An 8,768-nucleotide genomic window follows, 5' to 3' on the forward strand; every position below is an offset into this window, starting at 1 on the left:
ACACTGCAGTCCGGTCACTCTGCTCAGGGCTGAGTTGTGTCGGGTTTTGAGGCTCATGTAACCACTGTTCATACCATGGAGAGTTTTAGTAGTAAACTGTAACTATAAAAATAAAGGATGTTTTGCTGTCTCTTGCAACAGCTGGAGTGGAAGAAAAGATAACTTAATTCACTGGGCCGACTGCCGGCAACTTTTAAGGTGGAACGTTAACTTGTAATGTTACTCAATGTATGAGGTGACAATGTGAATCCATCAACCCATCTTAAATATTCCACATGACAACTTTGACCATTACTTTAGTTTTTTTTTACACTTTTAGTAATGAGTGGATCTTCAAGTGTTTATATATATTGATTTTGGCTGGATTATGTGAACAGCATATACTTTAATCCTCACTCGCAGAAAAAAAAAAGCATTACAGAGCGTCGTTCCTGTGGGCCACGGCAACACTAAACGCCCGAGCTTGCCTGCCAGGGACTAAATGCACAAACCTGCTATTTCTAAATATCCCACCGAGAGAGACTCACTGCAGTCTGTTTTATTTTGTTCGTCAGCAGCCAGCCTCGTTCTGTGGGTGATAAACAAGGTGCAGACTTACATCTGTGTCACCAATGATGAGAAAATACAGAAAGTGCTGTGTGGTGCAGTGAGTGACAACAACCCCGCCCACATATGAGAGTACTGTTTGTCTCTGTTTGTGCTTAAGAGATTGTCTAGGGTTCAATAATGGCCCAATGCCAGTTGCCTACATGGATGGGTGTACCCAAATGGGCCATGCATAGGTAATGCTTGGGCTACCTGGGTACCAAGTGGGTATTTGCCCATGCACACACGTGAGCACGGTCCACAGAGAGGCAGTTAGAGCTACAGGCTACAATGAGGCTAAAAACAGAGTTCAAATGACGTTTTTCCAAACAACTTTTTATGTTGGGGCTTCAGGACACTTGGATCACTACGGACGAGCAGTATGGAGATATTTTGTGGTTTCAATTATGTGTTTTTTGGACTTTTTAATCTGGGGTGCCCAGCCAGGTGGAGTTGTGCTGCTACCCACTCTCCCCTGGGATCTCCGCAAGGGATGTGAGGACTCTAAAACTTCACCTGAGCCTCCCTCGGCATTTGGGTGAGTAGATAATGGCTGAATTTTCATTTTTGGGTGCACTACCCTTTTAAAGGGTAGGAAAGGGAGGGAATTAAGGTGTTGCAAGAGGAGTTGAGGAGCAGGCTAGCAGTTCTTAGAAGGGCGGAGCATCTCAGGAAAAAGAGGAGGAAGAAGGAATATGCTAGGACAGGTTTTTTCAGGGACCCTTTTAAGTTTGTTAAAGGATTGTTCAGCCAGGAAAAGGGAGGGCAGCTTAAAGCAGAAAGGTTAGAGGTTGAAGAATATTTGAGAAACACGTATTCAGATTTGGAGAAGAATAGGATAGTAGGTTTCCCACCTGATATCCCTCCATTAGGAGGGATAGAGCATGAGATGGATGTCAGGCCACCTAGGTGGAAGGAAGTTCAGGAGGTGGTCAGGCGTGCAAAGGCTTCTTCGGCCCCAGGGCCTAATGGAGTCCCCTACCGGGTTTATAAAAGTGCGCCTGATACCCTTAAATTTTTGTGGAAACAGCTAAGAATAGTTTGGGAAAAACAAATTATACCAAGAGCATGGCGTAGGGCAGGGGGTGTCCTCATTCCTAAGGAGAAGGAGTCTGTGGACCTTAGCCAGTTCCGGATGATTTCTCTCTTGAATGTGGAGGGGAAGATTTTCTTTAGTGTAGTAGCGCAGAGACTAGCTAGCTACTTAGAAAGGAATAGCTTAATAGATACCATGGTGCAGAAGGCAGGAATACCAGGTTTTTCAGGGTGTTTAGAGCATACTAGCATGATCTGGCACCAGATTCAGGCAGCGAAGATTAACAAAAGGGACCTACATGTAATATTTTTAGATCTTGCAAATGCGTTTGGTTCAGTACCGCACAGCCTCATTTGGAGTGCGTTTGACTACTTCAGAGTGCCACAGGTAGTTGTTAACTTAGTGAAAGCATATTTTCAGGATATTAGGTTGTGTCTAAGTACAGCAGGTTTCACAACAGGTTGGCAGAGGCTAGAAATAGGCATCATGGCAGGGTGTACAATTTCTCCATTAGCATTTACTATGGCAATGGAAGTAATCATCAGGGCTTCTAAGTGGGTGGTAGGTGGGGAGAGACGGCAGAATGGGTTGCATCTTCCACCAGTTAGGGCTTACATGGATGACATGACACTGGTGACCACAACAATGCCATGTACAAAGAGGCTACTAGAGAAGGTAAATAAGAACCTCAAGTGGGCCAGCATGAAAATCAAGCCTAGTAAATCTAGAAGCATCTCGATATGTAGAGGGAAGTTAAGTGATAGGAAGTTTGTCATAGATGATGAGGACATCCCAACAATTAGGGAAAAGTCAGTAAAGAGCTTAGGTAGGTGCTACAATGTAGAGTTGAATGATAAGGAACAGGTGGTGAAATTTAGAAAAGATGTGGCTGAAGGATTGGATAGAATAGATAAATCAGAACTTCCAGGAAAGTTGAAGTTGTGGTGTTTGCAATTTGGGCTATATCCTAGGTTAATGTGGCCATTGTCAGTTTATGAAATTCCAATATCTGTTGTGGAGAGAATGGAAAGGTCGGTTAGCTCCTACATTAGGAAGTGGTTGGGCGCTCCTAGGTGCCTAAGTAGTGTTGCATTGTACGGAAAAGGGATACTTCAGCTGCCAGTATCTAGTTTAACAGAGGAATTTAAATGTACCAAGGTCAGGACAGAGCTCTTGTTATCTGGGAGTAAGGACGTGGTAGTTAGGAGTGTGGTTCCAAATCCAACCAAGGGGAGGAAGTGGAACCCAAGATCGGCAGTTCAGGAGGCAGAGGCAGCTCTTTGACATGCAGAGATTGTAGGTAATGTTCAGTTTGGCCGGGGAGGCCTGGGGCTTGGCTCAGGTAAACCGGTATGGAATACAGCAGGCCTCAAAGATAAAAGAAAGCTGGTTGTAGAACAGATACGCAGACAGGAAGAGATAGTAAGGGGTGCAAAGGTAGTGGCCCAGGCTAAACAGGGACAGTGGTTGAATTGGGAAAGTGTAGAGAAGAGGAAGCTTAGTTGGAGGGACCTGTGGAGTATGGAGGAGAATCGTATTAGATTCCTGGTAGGGGCTACATACGATGTGTTACCAACCGCCCAGAACCTAAAACTGTGGGTAAATGAGGACCCATCATGCCCATTGTGTTCACGTACCGCAACTTTAAAGCATATTTTGTCAGGCTGTAAAGTTAGCTTGTCACAAGGCCGATATACATGGCGACATAATCAGGTGTTGAAATGTTTAGCTGCAGGCATCGAAGGGAAACGAAGACAGGTGAATTCAGAAGGTGTTAAGGATAGGGGCTTAGTAATTCAGTTTGTCCGTGAGGGAGAGAAATACAGAAGGGATAAGTTAGTGAGGAGGCAAGGGTGTGGCCGCCTAGAAGGTGCTTGTGATTGGGAAATGCAAGTAGATTTAGGGGGAAAGCTTGTTGTTCCTCAGGAAATAGTCTGTACCAGGCAGAGGCCTGACTTAGTGTTGTGGTCAGTGAGTCAACAGATAGTTTATTTCATTGAGCTGACAGTTCCTTGGGAAGACTCAGTGGAAGAAGCCTATGAAAGAAAAAAGCTTAGATATGCAGACTTAGGAGCAGAAGCTGAGCAGCGAGGATGGAAGACTAGGATTTGTCCAGTGGAAGTGGGGTGTAGGGGATTCATAGCAAGATCAACTGTCTCACTCCTGGGGGAACTCGGAGTGCGGGGACAGAATTTGAGGAAGACAGTGAGGGAAATGTCAGATGAAGCAATTAAATGCAGCCAGTTTATCTATTACAGAAGAAATAATGTCAGCTGGGGGCCAGCAGGGGGAACTACTAAGCAGGGCACATAACTCCTTGAGATCAGGTGGAGAGATCCACTTCCTGTCAGGAGAAATCCAGGAAGAGGAAGTATTTAAGTGTGGGAGTGGCCTATTGGAATCCATTTTGTTTGAGGCCATGCGGCAAGGTGAGTGTGCTTGCTGATCCTGTAAGTCCAGTTAGCTCCTTTAACTTTAGCTTATATTGTAGTTATGCTATGTAGTGTGTGAAATAGAGTATGGTGAATGTGACAGGAAAGCTAGTATCAGCATTGCTTCTGCCTGGAGCTCGCATGTATGGAGCCTGGGTTTGGTTGAAGATGGCAGTGCTGTTTGGGCTGAGAAAGCCATGTGTAAGTAAGAAGGAAATCCAGGAAGAGGAAGGTTATTTAAGTGTGGGAGTGGCCTATTTGAATCCATTTTGTTTGAGACCATGCTGCAAAGTGAGTGTGTTTGCTGATCCTGTGAGTTCATTTATCTCCTTTAACTTTAGCTTACATTGTAGTTATGCTATGTAGCGTGTGAAATAGAGTATGGTGAATGTGCTAGTAAAGGTAGTATCAGCATTGCTTCTGCCTGGAGCTCGCATAAACGGAGCCTGGGCTTGGTTGAAGTTGGCAGTGCTGTTTGGGCTGAGATCACTGTCCAGCCTCCTGGAGGTGTCATTGTTGTGAGGGCTCGTCCTGGGGAGGTAGACTGTACAGCCTAACCCGGCGGGGGAGTGTGATAGCCTAACAAGGCTTCCTTCCCTGGGTCTACCTCCTCTGTGGTAGTATAGGTAAGGTAAAGGAGGTTGTTCGGTTAGTGTGGGGAGCAGTGAGACCTGGCATTAGGGGAGTGTCTCTGGGACGCCAGAGATCACTGTCTAGCCTCCTGGAGGTGTCGTGGGACTAACTAGACGAAACACCGGTGAAAGGAGGTTCCCACCCGATGACCCCAAAGACATGCTAGTTATCACTGCTCACGGGTCTGTATAGTTAAGCCTTGCCATAATAGCTTATCGTAGGGCTTAGGAGGATTATTCACTGAGCGCTGATCCCTTTTTTTTTTTTTTTTTTTTTTATTATTATTAGAGCACAAACTTCTTGTGTTTATTTGAATTAAGTCCAAGAACTTTATAACTGTATAGGTACTGTAGTTGAGTAAATGTAGGCCTGTGTACTGGCAGCGATGGGAAGGCTACTTTTGAAATTTAATGGGTTACAGATAACTAGTTATCCTGCTAAAAATGTAATAAGAAACTATTTTAATCGCTTTATCAAATATAATAAGTCATTACGATTGATTACTTTTTGATTATTTTTCTAGCAGACGTTTTAAACTGGTCAATGAAGTTGAAAAATGTCTGGAAATAGGCTATGCCAAATAAAGCATTTCTGCACAACAAAAAGATGCAAAGCAACAACATGAATGTTTGTGTATATTCTACATGTAAACTTTTTACTGAGGAGAAAATATTCAGATGCATCCCTTTGTAATCACCAACATTTTGATTAGTAACACAAATTTAAAATAATTTTTTTTCTCATGGTTACCTTTATTTAGTAATTTTAATGACATATAGCTAGTTACATGTAACTTGTTACTCCCCTGTACCGTGTACCGGTAGACTAGTTACTCTGCATCACTGCAGGACACTGAGCTTAACGTTTGCAGCGTAACGGGGAAATACAGTACTTGCATGAACAGTGGTGTGGCGTTAATAGTAAATACAAAGGCTGCAGTAATCAAGGAATTATTTCTAACAATTCCAGCAGACAACATCCTGTTATTATTATTATTATTATTATTTTAAATTCTAAACACATCTCTCAATCCTCTGGTGACCATTGCTAAAACAAGTGCTTACTTTCATTGGTATGTATATATGTATGTTTACACACACACACACACACACACACACACACACACACACACACACACACATTGTATGCTTTGTATTTAAAATTTTAACCTGCAAATCTATCTAGTATCTGAAGTTGTCACATAAATGCAATAAGATAAAAAGCCAACATGTTGTAGAGTGAAACTATAACATAGCATACAATTAAAAAATATTCATGTACAGTACAAGTACCTCAAGTGTAATAGATGAGTAAATACATTTACTCTCCACCACTGACACTGCATTAATGAAGTTTGCTATTAAACGGGTTATAGATCATAATGTTTCTATCTGTCGCAGCTCTATGTCAGCGTAACGAGATCTTGCCCAACAGCGCCCCCTCAGACACCAACAGGTCACTGCACAATTTCTCACATGAAATTAATTGCAATACAAACGCTCGTCTTCTAGTAGAGTCTAATTAACAGTTATTACAGGCTGAATGATGATTTGAAGCACATAAAAGACAGAATGCATTGAAACTCAAAAATAAAAAATAAAAATGACAGAGCCATGTACATGAACAGCTCCACAGACAACATGAGCAGGTACTTTGCTGCGGGCAATCAGCCGGTCCTCATTGCGAGATAAATCTGAGATCCACATGCCGGTGAGAAAACACTGAGAAACAACAGCTCACAGCGGATTGTCTTACCTCAGGACAGGTGTTCAGTTATCGCAGCCCACCTCCAATGGAGCAGTGACTGACAGGACGGAGAGAGCGCACAGCTGCCACCTGAGCATCCTGCTTGTCACTCGCCTCCGCTGGGCTGTCAGTCAGGAGCACCGAGCTGCCACCGGTGTGTGTGTGTGTGTGTGTGTGTGTGTGTGTGTGTGTGTGTGTGTGTGTGAGAGAGAGAGAGAGAGAGAGAGAGAGAGAGAGAGAGAGAGAGAGAGAGAGAGAGAGAGAGAGAGAGAGAGAGAGAGAGAGAGAGAGAGAGAGAGAGAGAGAGAGAGAAAGAGAAAGAGATTAGACCACCAATAACAGCCATTAATTTCCTCTTAATGTTGTCAATAGCTAAACACCCCTTACAAAAAGAAGCACGTGAATTTCCCATGTTGAATATTGAATAGACTATTCAGTGAAATAAGAAGTCGTCACATGCTGCTCCACATGCACACTGTGAAACTGATGTTTTTCCACGTGATGCTTCACATTTCACATTAGAAATATCATAAAAACCACGTGGTTTAATGTAACTAAGTACATTTAATTAACTACTGTACTTAGAAATGTATGTGCATATTTGACACATATATCTGTTATACATAAAAACAGGCCTTTGTTTTTACATGATATGATGCATGTTTACCCCACTAATTGACCCAGTAGTGCAGCTACTACTACTACTACTACTAAAGCTCTTCCATTTAGTTGTTGGTATAATTTAAAAAGAATATTATAATATTCTATAATAATTTAACATTTTTGAAAGAGCCATTTTGCAGTATAAGTAATTTACTTTAAAAAAAATACTTTTTATTTATTATTCCTAAATGTAAAAATTACATTTAGGAACAAAAGAAAATGAAAAAAGAAAAACAGTGCATAGGGGAAATAAACCAAATATGAGCTCATGGGATGTTTACAAAGACATAAAATCTTTTACTAATTTAAAGTAAGGTGTCATATATGTTACACACAATAATCATGTGAGATCTGTCTCATTTGCTAAATAAACGCATCACTTTAGCCACCGTTTTTCTCCAAATTCTTTTTGAAGTTGTATGGAATAAGTCATCTGTTCCAAAAGATGTAGGTGCTTAAGAATATTAATAAAAAGGCAGCAGTGGGGCAGTTTTTCTGGAGCCAGTATTTTGTAATGGCCTTTTATACTTGCTGCCAGCAGGTTCAGTCCATTAGGAAACTGTCCGAGATAAAGAAATGTGAATGTTGTACTAATACTTAAACCCAAAGTTTGATTGATTTTTACCTTTGATACTATAAGTACATTTTGCTGATAATAATTATGCACTTTTACATAAGCAACATTTTATATCCGATACTTTTATCTTGGGATAGATTATTTTTAGATCATGGTATTTTTACTTTAATTTATGTTTCATACATTTTTCTGTAAAATCTAACAATACAAGCAAGCCTACAGGAAGTGTAGAAATAATAGGAAAAATACTGCTTATAATAAAGAAAACCATCTCACTAAAAGGTCCATTTAGTGGCTGTTGTGAAGCTTTTGATCACATCATGCGATCTTTAGCAGCAGATGGAGTTTGCCACAGTTGTCACAGCCGGCCCGTGGCCATCAACCTGTACAACTCCTCTGTCAGAGTGTCGCTGCTCTGAGTCAACAGACTGCCATTTGGACTTTATTCATCTACTGCGTTTAGAATTCATAATTATCTATTGGGTGCAATTATTCAACTGTGCAATATTTTTCAGTATATGACTTTATTCTCACCAGAACCTCTAATATGTATATATTTATTCAACATACAGTGAACATAACTGTACATATTTATTTCTTATGTTTACTCTTGGTTTATTCTTGTTTTATTCCATTGATGTATATATTAAAGTTGAAATTTTCACACTTATAGCCCTAGCACAGTGACAAAATATATTATTTCAAATATTTTGAATATCTTATGTATTAGTATTAAACACGGTAGCATAATGCGCATTTTCATTTCTTTTTTATTTCATTTTATTGCTTGATATTTACATATCTTTATCAGTACATCAGAGCAACTGTAACGAATCACAATTTCTCCTCGGGGGTCAGTAAAGTATTTCTGATTCTGATTCATTATCCCACCACTTGCTTTTTCCAAGTTCAAGAATGACCTTTGACCCTCAGTTAATTACAATGCTTAAAGCTACAGCTGGTTACTTTCATGAGAATAGCTTTTGTATAATATAATCTGTGGGGAAAAAAATCATGTTCATCCTCCTCATTTTAATGCTTGTACAGACATTTGCCAGGATCTCAGCTAAAGTTAAACAACCAATCAAAACCAAGG

This window comes from Epinephelus lanceolatus, chromosome 3 (genome assembly GCF_041903045.1).
Source record: "Epinephelus lanceolatus isolate andai-2023 chromosome 3, ASM4190304v1, whole genome shotgun sequence".
Lineage (NCBI taxonomy): Eukaryota > Metazoa > Chordata > Actinopteri > Perciformes > Serranidae > Epinephelus > Epinephelus lanceolatus.